General features: G+C 42.0%; 2 pseudogenes across 1 annotated transcript; one reads left to right on the plus strand and one right to left on the minus strand.

Annotated features, from left to right (window-relative positions):
- Positions 1–1,745: 1,745 nt before the first annotated feature.
- Positions 1,746–3,531, minus strand: LOC116089094 (annotated as a pseudogene). Its single transcript, XR_004118150.1, has 2 exons — positions 3,034–3,531; positions 1,746–2,489 (listed from the first exon to the last, which is right to left on the minus strand). The product of XR_004118150.1 is annotated as a protein phosphatase 1 regulatory subunit 14B pseudogene (transcript).
- Positions 3,488–8,905, plus strand: LOC116089390 (annotated as a pseudogene).
- The last annotated feature ends 9,572 nt before the right edge of the window (positions 8,906–18,477 follow it).

The following is an 18,477-nucleotide window of genomic DNA, read 5'->3' on the forward strand; positions in this document are numbered from 1 at the left end:
TTTGAGCTTAAAATTGATTTCCATTTATGTTGTAACAGATTGTGTAATCCCTGTGTCTAAACCATTCTGCGGTCTGCCCACATTTAGGAGGCCAGTATCCATATCCAACCAGCAGTCCTGCTGCAGATTTTACTTGGGAATTAGTCCTCATTTCCATCCTTCACCATCCCCCCGACTTCCCCAACCTTATTCCAAAATTTTCTTTCCAGAAACTAAGATTGACCAATTCTTCTACCCCCAGCCAACCATATGGCCAAACTCTAATCTGTTTTAAGCCAAACCCTGGGCCAATGAATCTAGCACTTTAGGTTTTAGGCCGTAGCATTCCTCTTTCTGTCTTTAGAAAAATGTTCAAGTTTAGTGAAAGTAGAGAGATAGTTGAACTAAGAATTTGGCAGCCAAGGAGATTTGACATCCAAATATTTCAAAAATATTTTTGCTTGCAGTAGAAATATGCTCTTTCTCTTCAACCTTATCACCACCCCATTCTTTGATGGCAAACAAGCAATGGAAAGAGAGAGAGAGAGAGAGAGAGAGAGAGAGAGACTTTTCCAACTGGAGGGGCAACTATTTCCTAGGTTAGACACGAGAACAGTGAATCTCTAAACTCTGCCCCTCAAAAGTTCATATGGTGTGTGCTTCAGGGCAGTTAAGGGAAATTTTGGTAGTGGCAGAGGGAAAACATGTTTCTTACAACCTGCCTGATATTTTAGCAGCTTTGTGAAAATCCAGCTTCCCTCAAACGGCAAGAAAGACCATCCTGTATGATGTTTTGACTCTGTATAATCCTTTGCCTTCCCTGCCTCGTGAATTCACACCACTGGATTCTGTGTCCACATGTCTGATATGAAGAGACACCATGACCAAGGCAACTCTTATAAAGGACAACATTTAACAGACTGGCTTTCTGGTTCTGAGTTTCAGTTCATTATCATCAAGGCAGGAAGGAGCATGTCTACCATGTTGTCTTCAGGCAGACATGGTGTGAAAGGAGCTGAGAGTTCTGCAACCAGGAGAAACTGACTCTTCCTCACTGGGCAGAGCTTCAAAGCCCACCCCCACAGTGATACACTTCCTCCAGCATGGCTACACCTACTTCAAAAGGCCATACTTCCTAATAATGCCACTTCCCTTGGGCCAAGCATATTCAAATCACACCATACCACACCATACCATTGAGTAGCTGGAATGATTTTCTATATCTGTAAACTGCTTGTCCAGACCTGCTCCTGACCTTATACAGCAGGTACTCAGGCTGGAGGGATGGATGCATATCAATGGAAGACAAAATGTGTATATATCATGAAACTTAACATGTGTTGGAGCCTCATTTGAAATGAGTGGAAGATGGATTTCAATAGCTTGTATGTCAATACAAGGCCCAGTAATCACCTCAAATTACAAACATTTAGAGAGAGCTCTCTGTCAGCTGATAAGGTGTCTCCTAAGTGTCTTTCAGGGCCCCACTTAATGATAAAGCAAGTATCTCTATAAATTCCTTTGTTCGAGCAAAACGTGTACAAGGGATGGGACCAGAATGGGAGTTGGAAATTGATAGTGAACACCGTAAAGGATAAGGCAGTTCTGAATGAAGTTTTTCTTTACCTTTTAGTATCTAGAGAAAAATAAGAGTGGCTCTATTTCTCTGCTTCCAAAGTCAAGGATCCAGATCTGAACACCAAGGAATGTAATTATCTATTAGAACAATACTGAGCACTTAATATCAATGGATCTTGTTTAACATGTTTCGGCTCATTAATTTTATTTTCTAAACAACTGTAAATGTACATTTGTATTACTGTCTTCCTTGTCCCCATTCAATGAAGAAAATGAGCCAAAAGTAACAACACTTGTAAGAAAGAGAGGCAGGGGAGAAACACGAAAGAAATGGAGATTGTTGCTAGCTTTTTGGTGTACTGGAGGTAACTTCTCACCATATGAGGTGCTTTATTGTTGCCATTTAACAGGAGCAAAAAAGATACTTGAATGGGTTTTATGATTTATGGGACTTGCAGAGCTAGTAAGTGATGGGAACAGAATTCAAACCCAAAGATGTAGGATACTAATTCCCGTGTCTCTGTAGCATAAGGGAAACCAGCTTCAATGTCTTTAAAAGCTGCAGACTGTTGTTTGAACTCACAACAGGAGAAACTGAAGAGTTTTGTACATTGCTAACCCCAGCAAGCCTGGGATGATATCCTGGCTTGAGCACAGGTCCTGGCTGTGGATTGGGAAAACTGAATTTAGCAAGGCTGCCAGGTGGAGGTTAAGCTTAGCAGGAAGTGCCTTGGGAAAGCTCCAGGTCCTGGAAGGGTAGATTTCCTGGTTCTCCATCCTCTGAGGTGGGCAAGGGGATAACTTGAACTCCTCCTTCAGGTATAAGAAGGGGTGACAGCAGCTCCAAGTCCTTCGTTCTATGTCCTCCCTTGGTCCTCCGTCTTCTGCATGTATACTTTCTCCTCTGGTCACATGTCACTGGGCTCTGCTCCCTGGAAACAAGAGCATAACAGTCCTTCAGCATTTTCTACCATCGCGTTGTAGACTGTCATTTTACAAATCTACTGAATTGCCAGTTCTCCCAAATAAATGAAATTAGCATTTTATGGGTATGATTCGCTTATTGACAGTTATACTTTTAAAATGTATTACTCCTTAATCCCTAGAGAAACTGGAGGGGGCTTCATTTATAAATAGGACTGCATACTGCTGCTGACTTCAAACTCTGCAGTTTCAGGTGATGTGACTCACAGAGATCAGGAAAGAAGTATGTTAATTACCCAAGTTACAATTCTCTACTTATGGTCCTAGTGTAGTTCTTCGTTTTTAAAGTCCCATCAGTTTAATAACAATCAAAAAAAAAGTAAAATAAAAAACTAAAATGGAAAACAGAAGGCAGAGAAATAGCCTAGGCAGAGACAAGAGGATCTCTGCTCATGACACCAGGCTTGGCTGCAGGTTACCCCGAAATCGCTGTTGCTAGGAGGTTGGGGGACAGTGATTGTCCTGTGGAGCCATAGGCATCCGAATCAGTACCTTTTAGTTCTTCAGGGATATGCTCAGTTTCTGCATGCCCCGGATCTTGTCTAGCAGGCCATTGATGAAGGCCTCGGTGGGTTTGTAACAGTCAACTAACAGCTCCTTAACTCTAGCAGCCCGGATATCGTCGCTTTCCATGTCCAAGAGTTCATCCACATCGATCTCGAGCTCTGGGATTTCCTCTTCCTTGCAGTCGTAGAGCCCCGTGAGCTGTTCTAAGATCCAGTCGTCCAGGTGGAGGCGCTTGCGGAGCTCCTTGCGGTTATACTTGACAACGATCTTCCCTCGCCGTCTCACCTGGCCATCTTCATCCAGGTTGTTCTCCGGGTCAGGGGTTTCGTCTGAGGTCCCAGGGAGACTCTGGAAGTAGACTCGGGGCCCTGTGTTGGTACTGCCTGGCCCGGGGCCCGGGTCAGTCAACGGGGGGCCCCCAGTGGGGCGGCTGTCTGCCATGGCGGCCGCTGGGGCCACATATGCGCCTGCGCAGTTGCCTCCCAGAGCCCTACCCCCACTCCTACACCCGAGGCTAGCCACTGGCTCAGGTGAGCTCGTGGACTCAGGAGAGCAGCTGCCCTAGTGTGGTTCATGATGTTCCCTCCTAGGGGGATTGCCAAATGAATACTATAAATGAAGTATAAATGTTAGATTGCATGCAGTTGTTCTTATCTTCATCATCATCATCATCATCATCATTGACAGTAAGTTGTACAAGTTGATGGCAAAAACAGGATGCCATGAGCATATTCGAAGATCCAGCAATGACTTTAAGGATTTGAAAGCATCAAAAACTAAAGGTCAATTTGAATAAGAGGTTGAGGAGGTAGATAGTTAGACCCTGGACATTCGATAACTTTCTCAAAAAGTTATAAATGATAGAGAGCATTAACAGGAGACAGAGAATTGCTGCAGGTTTGAAATAGAAAACTATCAAGAACCCCAATCAGCCTGGGTGCCTGTGATGGCAAGTCTTGGATTCTGATCAGAAACAGAGAGTACTTCCGTGCTGCTCCCGAATCGGATGCTGCCCAGCACATGGAGTGAGTGGTTAAGGTTGAGCCCTCAGCCTCCACAGGGATACTGGGCTGCTGGGTATGAACATAAAATGAACATGATTACACTAGGAACGCTAGAGGGCCCGACACCCTTTTGTCATCCCTATACCTCTCTGAAGCTCAATTCTCACAGTAGCTCTAAGATAATATGTGTGTCACACAGGTCTAGTACCCCACAGGCTTGGCCACCATCTCTTCTTTTCTCATGGGCTCACAAAAACCAAGTTTCCTACCTCCTGGAAACCCAACTTTCCAGATGGCAAAAGCCCACACAGAAGGGCTGCAAACAGAACAAGTCACTCTTATTACTTAGCAGAGTCTCTAGGCCCCATGGTACTTCTAGAATCTTCTTGAGCAGAAATGTCCTTAGAACTTTTCAACACATGTTTGGGCCAGAAATACAAGAAAACATATTTCTCTGTCTGACTAGGAAAATCAGTGACCTTGGTTCTATTTCCTTAGACTGGCCTTCCCCTCCCTACCTTCTCAATGGGGACCTTAGGAGAATAAATTCTATTTTCCTTGGGAAAGGCCTGAAACTCTTTCAGACTCTTGAACACCTTCAAGTGTGATGGAGCCCAATCTGGTCCTCTGATGTGAACAGAAGCTCCTGGAGAAGCTGTGTGTACAGAGACTGATTGGCTGATTAAAATTTCAGTACTTCAGAAAGGTTGGAAGATAAGGCTAGATACCTTATCTTGGGCTAGTCCTAGCCCTCTGGAACAGCTAGTTGTTGCCCACCTCTGTCTTGGAATTAACATCTTGTGACTCCCAGATAAAACCTTTTCAAACCTTGTTAACTTTTCATGCTACTAGCTTCCACCAACCTCAAAAGCTAAGAATGTCATCAGATGGCATCTTGGGCCTCTAGGAAAGCTTTCCTAACATCGAAACTGAAGAGACAGTTATACAGCCTGGTGACTTCAGTTATCAACAATGGACCGGACCGTACACTTGAAAGTCACTAAGAGAACCTGCAGATCTTCTCACCGTGAGCAAGCACAGGAGTGAATGTGCTTGTCAGCTCACTTGAATCAGTCATTTTATGATGTATATGCATTTTCAAAAAAATGCATCCAATAGAGACGTGTAATTTTGTTTGTCCATAAAATAAAAAGAAACAAAGCACACAATTGAAACATATACGAGGCTCTGTGAGTGAAATGACTTGAAATACATGAATTTTAGAATGCTCTCCCCAGATTCTTGCATGGTTTATTTATAACCCATATTGTACAGTGAGTAGGAAAGTTAAATGGGAGTGGAAGAAGAGAGAGAGAGAGAGAGAGAGAGAGAGACATACCTGATCTGAATTGGGCCTGTGCTAACTCAGAACTTCACAGGAAATGATGAACAGAAAATGAAGGATGACCGTGAAAGGTACATGATTCCAAGCTGGAAACACACGAGACTCTGTCTCCCAATGTGCAAATTTTAATACTAATTTTAAGACTTTTTTTGTGTGTGGCACTGTGCACCAAAAAAAACCCACGCTAATTAGTATAAAACCATCCAATTCTATTACAATGGGCACAGTACTTTCAAGTGCTAATAGGGGGTTTGGGAACAGTAAAAAGGAAAAGAAAAGAGTCCATCTCTTTTCATGAATTGCTATGTAGCAATGGCTGCTGCTGGGTCTTTCAGCTCCTTTGTAGGTAATTCAACTGATAAAAAATTAGACTCTGGCACACACAAAAGAATATAGATGCTACTCCCCCTTTATGTAGTAGAACATTTAACACTAAAATAAGTTAAGCTGGGAAGGATGCTAGCAAAGCAAATTATACTTTTCTGGGAGGAAAAACTTAAGTCAACAGATGCCAGTGTGACAGCTGTGAGAATGACCCCTTGGGGCTCTTCTCTGCAGACTCAGCAGGGAAGAACGCCTGCAAACCTAAATCAGTCTTTGGATCAGGAAAGCCATGGCTTCTAAGGTGAATCAGGGGTAGAAATGTAACTCTTCCTCAGGCGGACTCCTCTGCATGTGGATAGGAAGATCTCAAGACTAGCCGTAGCGTCAGGTTATCAGTGTTGCATTCTGGGATAGCTGCAATCAGGTTCAAGTTGAATCTTTTGTCAACTCAGAGAATAACTGCTGTTACTTTGAGGCAATTTACTGTGTTGTCTTGACTTCCCTTTATGGAAAACTATAGAGAAAAACTGAAGATTCTCCATATGAAAAAAGTCTGTCCCAGATCAAGAAAACCTCAGAAGATCAGGAGGCAAGTGGTAAGCCAAAGCTTTGCCTGGAAAAAGTGAGGGTGGCACGTTTAAAGAGAGCCCATTTTGGAGGCCTGAAAAAGAATCAACAGAACACAAATAGCAAAAAGTTAAAGAGGTCAACATAAAAGCCATGCTTTCATCCTGCCAATGCATTTATTAAGTGTTTGCTCCCAGATCAGGTACTTTGACACAGTAGGAGAAAAGCAGGCTGATTCCTACTCACAACCTTTGAATCCTTGTAAAGCAGACATAAGAAAGCAAATGGGAAGTGACATGAGCCACAGGAGATTCATAGTTTTCCTGGTAGTTCGCTTTGCTTCCCAGGATTTCTGCAATGAACATGTGTTATATTTATAATAAAAGTGTGTTTTAAAATACAGATTTACATTTATCACATTGGTTTTGCACAACTGCTTTTCAAGAGAGATCACTACAGCCGGTGAACTGTCTGGAAGAGCAGGTAAAATAGTGCCTGAACACCACACAACTGCAGTGAATACACTTAAGAGAGACAGGCACCTGCCGGAGCACATCTTGCTAAAGGAATTTTTCTTCTTTCTTTTCAGGGAAGCTTAAACCCCAAGTCTTCTAAAATCTCTGAATCTGAGCCCTTTCTACTTCCTGGCAGTATCTGCAAAATAACACATCTCAAAGATCAAGGCAAGAACTATGATATTGTCAGTCATTGTGTGTGTGTGTGTGTGTGTGTGTGTGTGTGTGTGTTCGCCCTGCCCTCTTTATTTTTATTCCCCTAGCTCTTCATCTTTATATCTTTTAGTTTTTATTTTACTTTTTATTCCTTTTTAAAATAATTTTTACTCTTCTCTTGTATACTACATACCGACCAAAGCTTCCCCCCCCTTCCCTTCCTCCAGCCTCCTCTGTCCCACATTTCCCCCAATCACCTCCTGTGGTGGTTTGAGTAGGTTTGGCTCCACAGACTCATATGTTTGAATACTTGGCACACATGAATGGAACTATTAGGAGGTGTGGCCTTGATGGGGTAAGTGTGGCTTTGTTTTAGTAGATGTGTCACTGTAAGGGTGGGCCTTGAGGTTTCCTAATGCTTAAGCTCTGCCCAACGTTGAATCAGAGCTGCCTCCTGGCTGCCTGCAAAAACCAGTTCCATTCTGCTGCCTTTGGATCAAGATGTAGAACTCTTGGCTCCTCCAGTACCATGTCTGCCTGCATGATGCCGTGCTACCCACCATGATGATAATGGACTGAACCTCTGAGATTGTAAGCCAGCTCCAAGTAAATGTTTCCCTTTATTAGAGTTGCCTCGGTCAGGGTGTCTCTTCATAGCAATAAAACCCTAAGACATCCCTCATCCGCAGGTCCATCCCTCTGTTCTTCTCAAAGAAGAGCAGGTCTCCCAGGGACATCAAACAAGCACACCACAACAAGCTACAATAAAGCCAGACATATCGGGCCTCCCTCCTCTGTCCTCGCCAGACAGAGCCTGTTCAAGTCGACTGACCTCAGATCGTCTGCTCTGGACCTCCCGACTTCCCCGACCCCAGCCTTCTGACCTGTGGAAACACTTAAGAATTATGTCTGCATCAGTTTCTGCTAGAGCCAATCACCTGCCATGCCTGGAACAGCGATCGTACCCAGATCGTCCTGAGCCCCAATAACCATGAAACGCACACCTACAAGAAAAATGGGAGTCAGTAGATGAAAGCTCATGAGCGGAAGGAAAATAACAGACACATCACAGGTATTGACTGGCCTCCTAACAGGTACAGTATTATCACTTGCGGGTCGGATCGCCATGCCTATGTCTAGAATCAGAAAGATGGCACCTAGAAGCCCACCCTGGTGATCCTGAGGATTAACCGTGAAATGATTTTTGTGAACTGGTCCCTACTTAAGAACAAGTTTTCTGAGGGGGAGCGGAGCCCGGCTCATCTCTGTTTGAAAATGATTGTGGGTGAGCAAGCACATTAAGAAGCTGATTTGCTCCAGTCATCAGCTTGGACTAGCATCCCAACAATGTTTTGCTGGCTGCAGGCTCCTGTAACTTCCAATGCAGAGTGTTTTCTGCCTACATCAAAGAGGTGGATGAGAAGACAGTCAGCACACCCTGAGGCAGCTGATGTCTGAGTTTGGTGGCAGTGGCACCAGTGGCTGGGTGCACAGGGTCAACTTCTCTGCCAGTTGGAGCAGCCTGGCCTGGGTCAGCCACGACAGCACTCAAAAAGCGCGATGGTTTCTACTCAGAACAGAGTTCCTGCCGTGGCTCAGTGTGTCATTTGTCTCAGAGAAGAGCGTTGTGGCTGCTAGGCATGCCCTTTAATTATGATGACTGTGGCTATTTGAACTTTGTGTCCAAACTAAATGTCCCAAAATAGAGCATCCAGTACAACATGTCTGCTACGGAACGCTTGTGTAACATGGACAAGAGAACCACTGTGGAGGACCGTAACACAGCCTTGGAAACACTGCACCAGAACAGTATCACTCAAGTGGCTATTTATGAAGCGGACAAGCAAGATTGTCGAAAATTTTGCACTATTGGCATTGATGGAGCCGTGACAATTTGGGATTTCAAGACCCTGGAGTCTTCCATCCAGGATCTCTGGATAACGTGAAGCCGAGTGAGCCTCTGCCGTCCAGCATGAGGAACGGACTGAACACACTCTGCCGTTCACATGGTGGTGAGGATGGCCGGCCCAAGGAAACACTGTCACACTGAAGCATGTGTTCGAGTGGATGTTGTGGGATTTAGAGACAGCAGTGGTTTGTTTTGCCTTTTCTTTCATTTTGTTTTGATTTGATTTTGCTCTCTCATCCCATTTTTGATCAAGACTTCTCTTTAAGTAGTTTATTATGGAAGATTGTCACACTGACTTAAAGGAGAAGGGACATGTGTACATCGTGGGCTAAAACAAACAAAAAATAGGCAAATACCATCACATCAAGACTGGACAAGGCAACCCAGTAGGAGTAGGCAAGAGTCAGGGACAGCCTTGCTCCCAGTGTTGGGATTTCCACAAGAAGACCAAGCTACTCAGCCATAACATATATGCAGAGGGCCTATGACAGACCCCTGCAGGCTCCCTGATCTGTGCAAGTGAACATGAGTTCTGGTCAGTTGAGTCCATGGACCCTGTTCTCATGGTGTCCCTGACTACTCTGATTAACTCCTATCCTTCCTCCTCATCTTCCAAAGGATTCCCCAAGGTCCCCCTAATGTCTGGCTGTGGGACTCTGTATCTGCTCCCATCTGTTACTGGATGAAGTCTCTCTGGTCTCTTTGATGATGATTCTTCTAGGCTCACATTTCAGAACCCTCTATAGGCAGGACAACCCATAGAAGGTTTTGTGGCTGGGATGGTGTCCAAATCCCTGCCCTTGAGGCCTTCTGGTTACAGAAGATGGCCATATGTCCACCGTTACTAGGAGTGTTTGCTAGGGTTATTCTAGTAGATTCCATGGAGTTCCCATTGAACTCGGTTAACCACCTCACCCCCAGATGGCCCCAATTCCAGTAATTTCTCCCAGTATTTTCTCCTTCCCTCCCCTCTTTGTCTTATTCCTCCTGTTCCCAACTCCAGCTGTTCCCATTCCACCTGCAAAATCTATTCCATTTCCCCTTCCCCTGGGATCCTTGTGTCCCTGACGAAGCCTTCCTACTTACTTAGCTTCTTTGTATCTGTAGATTGTAGTATGATTTCTCTTACTTTATAGGTAATATCCACTTATAATGGAGAACATGCCATGTGTGTCTTTCTGGGACTGGGTTATCTCACTCATGATTATTTTTTCTACTTCTATCCATTCACCTACATATTTCATGATGTGAGTGATACTCCATCATGTAAATGTATCATATTTTCTTTTTCCATTCACTCAGATGTTGAGGGACATCTGAGTTGTTTCCAGCTATTACAAATAAAGATCCTATGAACACAGCTGAGCAAGTATCTTTGTGGTAGGATGGAGCACTTTTTAGGAATATGTCCATGAGTGACATAGTTGGGTCTTGAGGGAGATCTCTTCCAGATTTTCTGAGAAATTACCAAATTGATTTCCAGAGTGGTTGTATTAAATTTGGACTCCCACCAGCAGTGGAGGAGTGCTCCCCTTGCTTCACATCCTTGCCAGCATGAGCTGTCACTTGAGGTTTGATCTTACCCATTATGACAGATATAAGATGGAATCTTGGAGTCCTTTTGATTTGCATTTCCTAATCTGTAGGCTGTCATTTTGTCCCATTGATGGTGTTCCTTGTCTTACAGAAACTTTTGAGTTTTGTGAGGCCCCGTGTATTAATTGTTGATCTTAGTGTCTGAGCCATTGTTGTTTGGTTCAGGAAGCTGTCTCCTGTACCACTGAGTTCAAGTCTAGTCCCCACTTTCTATGCTATAAGATTTAGTATATATGGTTTTACTTTAAGGTCTTTGATCCACTTGTACTAGAATTTTGTGCATGGTGATAAATATAGATCTATTTGCATTCTTCTACATGCAGACATCCAATTAGACCAACACCATTTATTAAAGATGGTCTCCATTTTGGCTCCTTTCTCAAAAATCAAGTGTCTGTAGGTATGCTTTAAATTTCTCTCCATTGAATTTGATATTGGCTGTAGGCTTGCTTTAAATCGCTGTTATTTTGTTAGGCATGTCTATTGTACCCATGATCTCTCCAAGACTTTTATCATGAAGAGGTGTTGGATTCAAAGGATTTTGCAGCATCTAATGAGATGACCATGTGGGGATTTTTTTCTAGTTTGTTTATATGATGGATTACACTGACAGATTTTCATATGTTGAACAACCCCTGCATCTCTGGAATGAAGCCTACCTGATTATGATGGATAATCATTTCATGTGTTGGATTTGGTTTGTGAGTATTTTATTGAGTATATTTGCATCAATGTTCATGATGGAGATTGGTCTGTAATTATCTTTCCTTGTTGAATCTTTGTATGGTTTAGGTATCTTGATGACTGTGGCCTCATAAAATGACTTTGAGAATCTTCCTTCAGTTCCTATTTTGTGGAATAATTTGAGGATTATTGGTATTAGATGTTCTTTGAAGGTGTGGTAGAATTCTGTACTAAAACTATCCAGCCCTGGACTTTTACTTGGTTGAGAGACTTTTAAGAACAACTTCTAGTTCCTTGGGAATTATAGGTTTCTTTAAATTGTTTATTTGATCTTGATTTGACTTTGGTAAGTGGTATCTGTCAAGAAACATTCAATTATTTTAGATTTTCCAATTTTTGTACAGTAGAGGTATTTGAAATATGACCTAATGATTATTTGGACGTCCTTTATGTCTGTCATTACATCCCCATTTTCATTTCCCATTTGGTTAATTTGGATAGTTTCTCGCTGTCAGCCTTTTACTTAAGTTTGGAAAAGGGTTTGACTATCTTGATTTTCTCAAATAACCAGCTCTTTGTTTCATTGGTTCTTTGTTTCTATTTTATTGATTTCAGGCCTTAAGTTTTTTATTATTTTCTGTCTTCTACTCCTTTTGGGTGTGTTTGCTTTTTGTTCTAGAACTTTCAAGTGTGGTGTTAAGTCACTGGTATGTGATTTCACTAATTTCTCTATGACAGCACTTAGTGCTCTGAAGTTTCTTCTTGTTACTGCTTTCATTCTGTCCCATAAGTTTGGGTATGTTATGCATAGATTTTCACTGAATCTTAGGAAGTCTTTAATTTCTTTCTTATTTCTTCCTTGATCCATTCTGGAGAGATGTTCAGTTTCTATAAGTTTGTAAGCATTTTGTTGTTTCTGTTGTTGTTTATATCCAGCTTTAATCCACAGTGGTTTAACAGGATGCAAGGAGTTTATTTCAATTTTCTTGTATCTGTTGGGACTTGCTTTGTGTCCAAGTGTGTGGTCGATTTTTGAGATTGTTCTGTGGGGTGCTTAGAAGAAAATATATTCTTTATTTCTCTGTTTAGTTTTTGCATGGATGAGTTATACATTGATAAGAGTAGAATATTGAAGTCAGCTATTAATGAGTGACATTCAATGTGTGAGTTAAGCTTTAGTAATGTTTCTTTTTAAGATATTGATGGCCTTGTGTTTGGGGCATAAGTGTTAAGAATTAAGATATCATCTTGGTGGATTTTTCCTTTAATGAGTGCAAAATGTTCTCTGATTGATTAATTTTGGTTTGAAGTCTGTTTTGTTAGATGTTGGAATAGATACATCAGTTTGCTTCTTAGGTCTATTTGCTTGGAAAACCTTTTTCCAACCCTTTACTCTGAGGTGATCTCTATCTTTGATGTTGAAGTGTGTTTCTTGTATGCATCAGAAGAATGGATCCTGGTTTTGTATCCCTTCTGTTACCTGTGGGGTTTTTTTAAGTGGGAAATTGAGTCTATTGGTATTAAGATATATTAGTGAACAATGATTGCTAATTCTAATATTATTTTGTTGGTGGTGGTGGTGTGTGTATGTATATATGTGTGTGTGTATGTTTTTCCACTTTTTGTTTTCCTGCTGTAAGATTATTTATTGCTTGTATTTCATGGGTATAGTTAATGTGCTTGGGTTGAAGTTTTTCTTCTAGTATTTTCTGTAGGACTGAATTTGAGGATAGATATTGTTTAAATTTAACTTTGACATGAAATATCTTGTTGTTTTCCACCTATGTTGATTGAAAGTTTTGCTGAGTATAGTACATCCATGTTCTCTTATGCAAGATGTCTGCCTAAGCTCTCTGGTTTTTAGATCTCTGATGAGAAATCAGGTGTAATTATAATATGTTGGCCTTTATATTTTGCTTGGCCTTTTTTCCATTGCAGATTTCAATATTCTTTCTTTGTTCCATATATATAGTGTTTTGGTTATTATTGGGGAGGAATTTCTTTCTGGTCCATTCTATTTTATGTTTTGTAAGTTTCTTGCACCTTTATAATATATCCTCCTTTTGGTTAGGAAAATTTTCCTTTATGGTTTTGTTAAACATATTTTCTGGGTTCTTGAGTAGAAATTCTTCCTCTTCTATTCCTATTATTCTTAGGTTTAATCTTTTCATAGTGTCTCAAATTTCCTAGAGGTTTAGGATTAAGAATTTTCTACATGTAACATTTTCTTTGACTGATGAATCTATCTCTTCTATCATATCATAAATTCTGAGATTCCCTCTTCCATCTCCTGTTATTCTATTGGTATTGCTTGCATATATAGTTCCTGTTTGCTTACCTAGATTTTCCATCTCCAGAATTTACTCAGTTTGTGTTTTTTTTATTGCTACTATTTCCATTTTCAGATCCTGAACAGTTTCCTTCAACTGTTTTTTCTTGGCTTTCTTGGCATTATTTAAGAAACTTATTGATTTTTCTCTAATTTTTGTTTCTTTTCCCTGACTTTTTTTTTAATCCACTTATTTCTGGAAGTCCTTAAGATTCTCCAGCATACATGCTTTTTATTAGATTTTTTTCTTTATTTACATTTCAAATGGTATCTCCTTTCCTGGTTTTCCCTCCCCCCCCCAAAAAAAAAACTGGTCCCTACTGCCTCCCCCTGCTCACCAACCCATCCTCTCCCACTTCCTGACCCTGCCATTCCCCTACACTGGGGCATAGAACCTTCAAAGAACCAAGGACGTCTCCTCCCATTGATGGACGATTAGGCCATCCTCTGCTACATATGCAGCTAGAGCAATGAGTCCCACCATATGTACTCTTTGGTTGGTGGTTTAGTTCCTGGGAGCTTTAGGGGTACTGGTTAGTTAATATTGTTGTTCCTCCTATGGAGCTGCAAACCCCTTCAGCTCCTTGGGTCCTTTCTAGCTCCTTCATTGGGAACACTGTGCTCAGTCCAATGGATAGCTATGAGCTTCTACTTCTGTATTAGCCAGGCATGGTCAGCCTCTCAGGGGACAGCTTTATCAAGCTCCTGTCAGCCAGCACTTGCTGGCATCCACAATAGTGTCTGGGTTTGGTGATTGAATATGGGAAGGAAGGATACCCAGGTAGAGCAGTCTCTGGATTGTCCTTCCTTCAGTCTCTGCTCCAAAACTTGTTCCTGAAACTCCTTCCATGGGTGTCTTGTTCACCCTTCTAAGAAGGAACGAAGTATCTACACTTTGGCATTCTTCTTGAGTTTCTTGTGGCTTGTGGATTATATCTTGGGTATTCCAAGCTTCTGGGCTAATATCCACTCATCAGAGAGTGCATACCATGTGTGTTTGTGATTGGGTTACCTCACTCAGGATTATATTCTCCATATCCATCCATTTCCCTAAGAATTTCATAAATTCATTGTTTTTAATAGCTGAGTAGTACTCCATTGTGTAGATATACCATATTTTCTGTATCCATTCCTCTGTTGAGGGACATCTGGGTTGTTTCTAGCTTCTGGCTATTATAAATAAGGCTGCTATGAACATAGTGGAACATGTATCCCTATTACATGCGGGAGTATCTTCTGGGTATATGCCCAGTGTGGGGAGCCATGAAGCTGGAGAGGCATTCGCCATGGCGGGATGGCACCTACTTCCGCTGTTAACTCCTAGTGGACAACTGTTTGCGCATGTGCATGGAGTGAAAAGGACGCCATGTCACGGCCCATCCCAGGGCGTTACGTAGGGTAATGAGCGAACAGCCAATCATGGGCAGACACTCCACGCTGTGGGCAGATACACCACACTGTGGTGTGTATAAGCAGTGCGGATTTTGGGTTCAACCCTTTTTCCCTATGGATGGAGACAATAAAACATTGCTGCAGAAGGAACCTAGTGTGTCCGCACGTCTTCTTGCTGGCGAGACGACTGCGCGGGCTACAACTGGTGCCAAAACCCGGGACGCCAGGAGAGCCTTACAACAACTGGTGCTGAGTGGTATAGCTGGGTCCTCAGGAAGTACTATGTCCAATTTCCTGAGGAACCGTCATTCCATGACTTTTTTCATTTCTTCTTTAAGGACCTCTATAATCTTCATAAGGTTGGACTTTTCTTTTTTTTTTTTTACTTATTCATTTTATATCCTGCTCACTGCCCCCTCCCAATTACTCCCTTCCTCACTCCTTCCCCCATCTTCTCTTTCCTTCTCCTCTGAGCAGGTGGGGCCCTCCTGGGTATTCTCCAACCTTGGCACTTCAAGTCTCTCTGAAGATAGGTGCCTCTTCTCCTACTGAGACCAGACAAGTCAGCCCAGCTAGAAAAACACAGCCCACAAGCAAGCAACAGCTTTTGCGATAGCCCTTACTCCAGTTGATCATGACCTACATGAAGACCAAGCTGCACATCTATTACATATGTGCAGGGAGGCCTAGGTCCAGCCCATGTTTGTTCTTTGGTTGAGGGTTCAGTATCTGAGAGCTCCAAGGGTCCAGGATAATTGATACTGTTGCTCTTCCTGTGGGGTTCCTATACCCTTAGGGGCTGCAATTTTTCTTCCTATTCTTCCATAAGAGTCCCCAAGCTTCATCCATTGTTTGACTGTGGGTGTATGTCTCTTAATTATTTAGTGAGTGGGGCCACTCAGTGAACAGCCATGCCAGACTTCAGTCTGCAAGCATAACAGAGTATCATTAATAATGTAAGGGACTGGTGCTTGAACTTGGGATGGATCTCAAGTTGGGATCATCCTGAGTGAAGTAACCCAGTCCCAAAAGAACGTGCATAGTATATATTCACTTATAAGTGGGATTCACTTATATGTTAGCCATAAATACATGATGCCCATGCTATACTCCCAAGATCCAAGGAGGCGGGACAGGAAGGAAGGCACAAGTGTCCTTGAAAGAGTTGGTGGGGTATTCGTGGAAGGCAGATGGAGGGAGGGAACTAGGGGGGAGAGGATATTAGGAAGGGAGTTGAGGGTCAGACTAGGGTATGGGGAAGGTCAGGGAGGATGGCCATATGGCCATAAGAATGAATGGAAATCTGCAACCTATGATGTTTTGGAAGTAGGGGCCATCTCCAGGCTGAGATAGGGGAAGCTCCCAAGAATCAATGGGGATGCCCTTAGCTGTGACACACAGCATTGGGGATATGGAGCCTGGGGAATCTGATAGGCAGGAATCCTGGTGGAGTGAAAGAAACCCCAACCCACTCACAAACTTTCAACCCAAAATGTATCCTGTCTACAAGAAATGCAGGGATTGGGGATGAAGCAGAGACTGAAGGAACAGCCAATCATAAAGCTGCTTTTAAGGTCATTTACTTGTCTTCTACTGCACTGAAATATTCAAGTTTTGCAATCATAGTATCCCTGGACTCTGGTGGTACCATATTGCCCTGGCTGTTGTTGATTGTGTTCTTATACGAATATGTAACCATCTGGGTTTCAGATGATTATATGTTTAGGTGCAGATTTCTGAGTTTGTCTTTATTAGATGGGCATTTTGTTCCTTGGTTTCTGATTCCTCTTGTCTTTGTGGGCTAGATTTTCTGGTGGCCTGCTTGACCTCTGATCCACTAGGGAGACTCTAAACAGGTTGGGGGCTTGACTTCTGGCAACTAGCTTGGCCTTTGATGCAAACGGGGGTGGGGGAAGGTAGGGGTGTCTCTGTTCTTATGATTACTGTGACTTGTACCTGAACATATGGAGTCTGCTAGAATTGTGACCAAAGACTCCAAGGGGCAAGTGTAAGGGGAGAGGGAGAGGCTGTGGAATGTGTCTTTTGGAACCTAGTCTAGGGAATGGAGCAGTTCATCTGGCAGACGGGTCACTCACCTATTCTTCTGACTGGCATGACCTACAGTTGAGCAGCTGAAGTTTGCAGGAATTTGGGCAGGGGCCTGGCCACTGGGTGGTCAGTGAGGTGGATGGTGGGATGTATCCTTGTGTTTTCCATTTCTAAATAAACATATGTTCTTAAATTTTATTTGGAAATTTAAAAATGAGATCATAACACACATTCCATTATAAATTTCTATTATTACTGTTTAATTATTTTAGCTCTTTTCCTTTGGGTTAGAAACTTTTTTAGAATTATAATTACTCTATATATACTGAGTTATAAGTGTTTTGTAGGTTTCTGTTATAATTATTCAAAACCAATATGAAATTTTTGGTTAACAATAAGGAAACAGTTCTAAACTAAAAGGTTACTGAATAATCAGATAAAAGTTCTTAGATCAGCATTTCCTTAAATATCTGTCTATCATAAAATGCTTACTGAGAAAAGCAGTCAGTAGTCTTTAGGGAATATTTCATGTTCCCATCTTATTTTGGAGATTCCCTGTGGACTTAGCAAAAATTTTAAGAGAATCAGTGTTTAAGGGAAAACATGAGAATGCATGTTCAATTCCTTTTTATCCCAGTACTTTCTGAATTTATTTTACTGTAATATTTATAAATAGTGTATGCTTATTAATTACCATGCTTAGAAACAAACTTTGGCCTCCATTATATTGAGATCCTTCCCAAAATTCTTCTTGTCTACTCTATGCTCAATAGACATTGATTAGATATGATTGGAGACGTTCATCACTTAGACCCCTACCTTGCAAGTTTTTGCCTTGAAAGTTTTTGTCTTGCAAGTATTAGGTAAAGAGGGATTTATATTAGCTCACAGTTACAGGTTACAGTCGATTGTTTTGAAGAAGTCCCAATGTTGGAAGTTTTTACATGGCTGGTTACATTGCCTCCATTGTCAAAGGGTAGAGGTGAATCTAGAGAAATGGCTTAGCAGTTTTTGTAATATTCAATCATGTAGATCAAAGCCTGGATCCCAGCACCCAGGAGGAACAAATAGCAAATGCCTATATATCCTGCTCCAAGAGATCTAACTTTTGTGCATGCATGTGTTAATGTACTTAGACACATATGCACATGAACATACACAAATAAAGCCTCATCTTTTTTATTTTAAAGCACGAAGAAAGGAATGCCTATGTTCAGCTTACTTTCTCCTCTCCATCAGTCCGGAACCCAGCCCATGAAAGGATACTACCCATAGTCAGGGTGGATCTTTCTACCTCAAGTAACTCAATTAAGAAAATTCTTCACAGGTATGCTTACAGACCAGACTGATGTAGACAATTCCTCATTTAGGTCACCTTTCCAAGTGATTCCAGACTGTATAGAGTTGAATTAGCATTCACCATGACACTGATTGCCAGCAATAAGCTGACAAGTTCTCACATTTTATAAGAGATCTCATTTAGAAGCCGGGGGTTGTGGAGGAAGAGGAACATTACTGCATTGCTGGTGGGATTGCAAACTGGTACAACCACTCTGGAA

Source organism: Mastomys coucha, unplaced genomic scaffold (assembly GCF_008632895.1).
Source record: "Mastomys coucha isolate ucsf_1 unplaced genomic scaffold, UCSF_Mcou_1 pScaffold14, whole genome shotgun sequence".
NCBI classification, from domain to species: domain Eukaryota; kingdom Metazoa; phylum Chordata; class Mammalia; order Rodentia; family Muridae; genus Mastomys; species Mastomys coucha.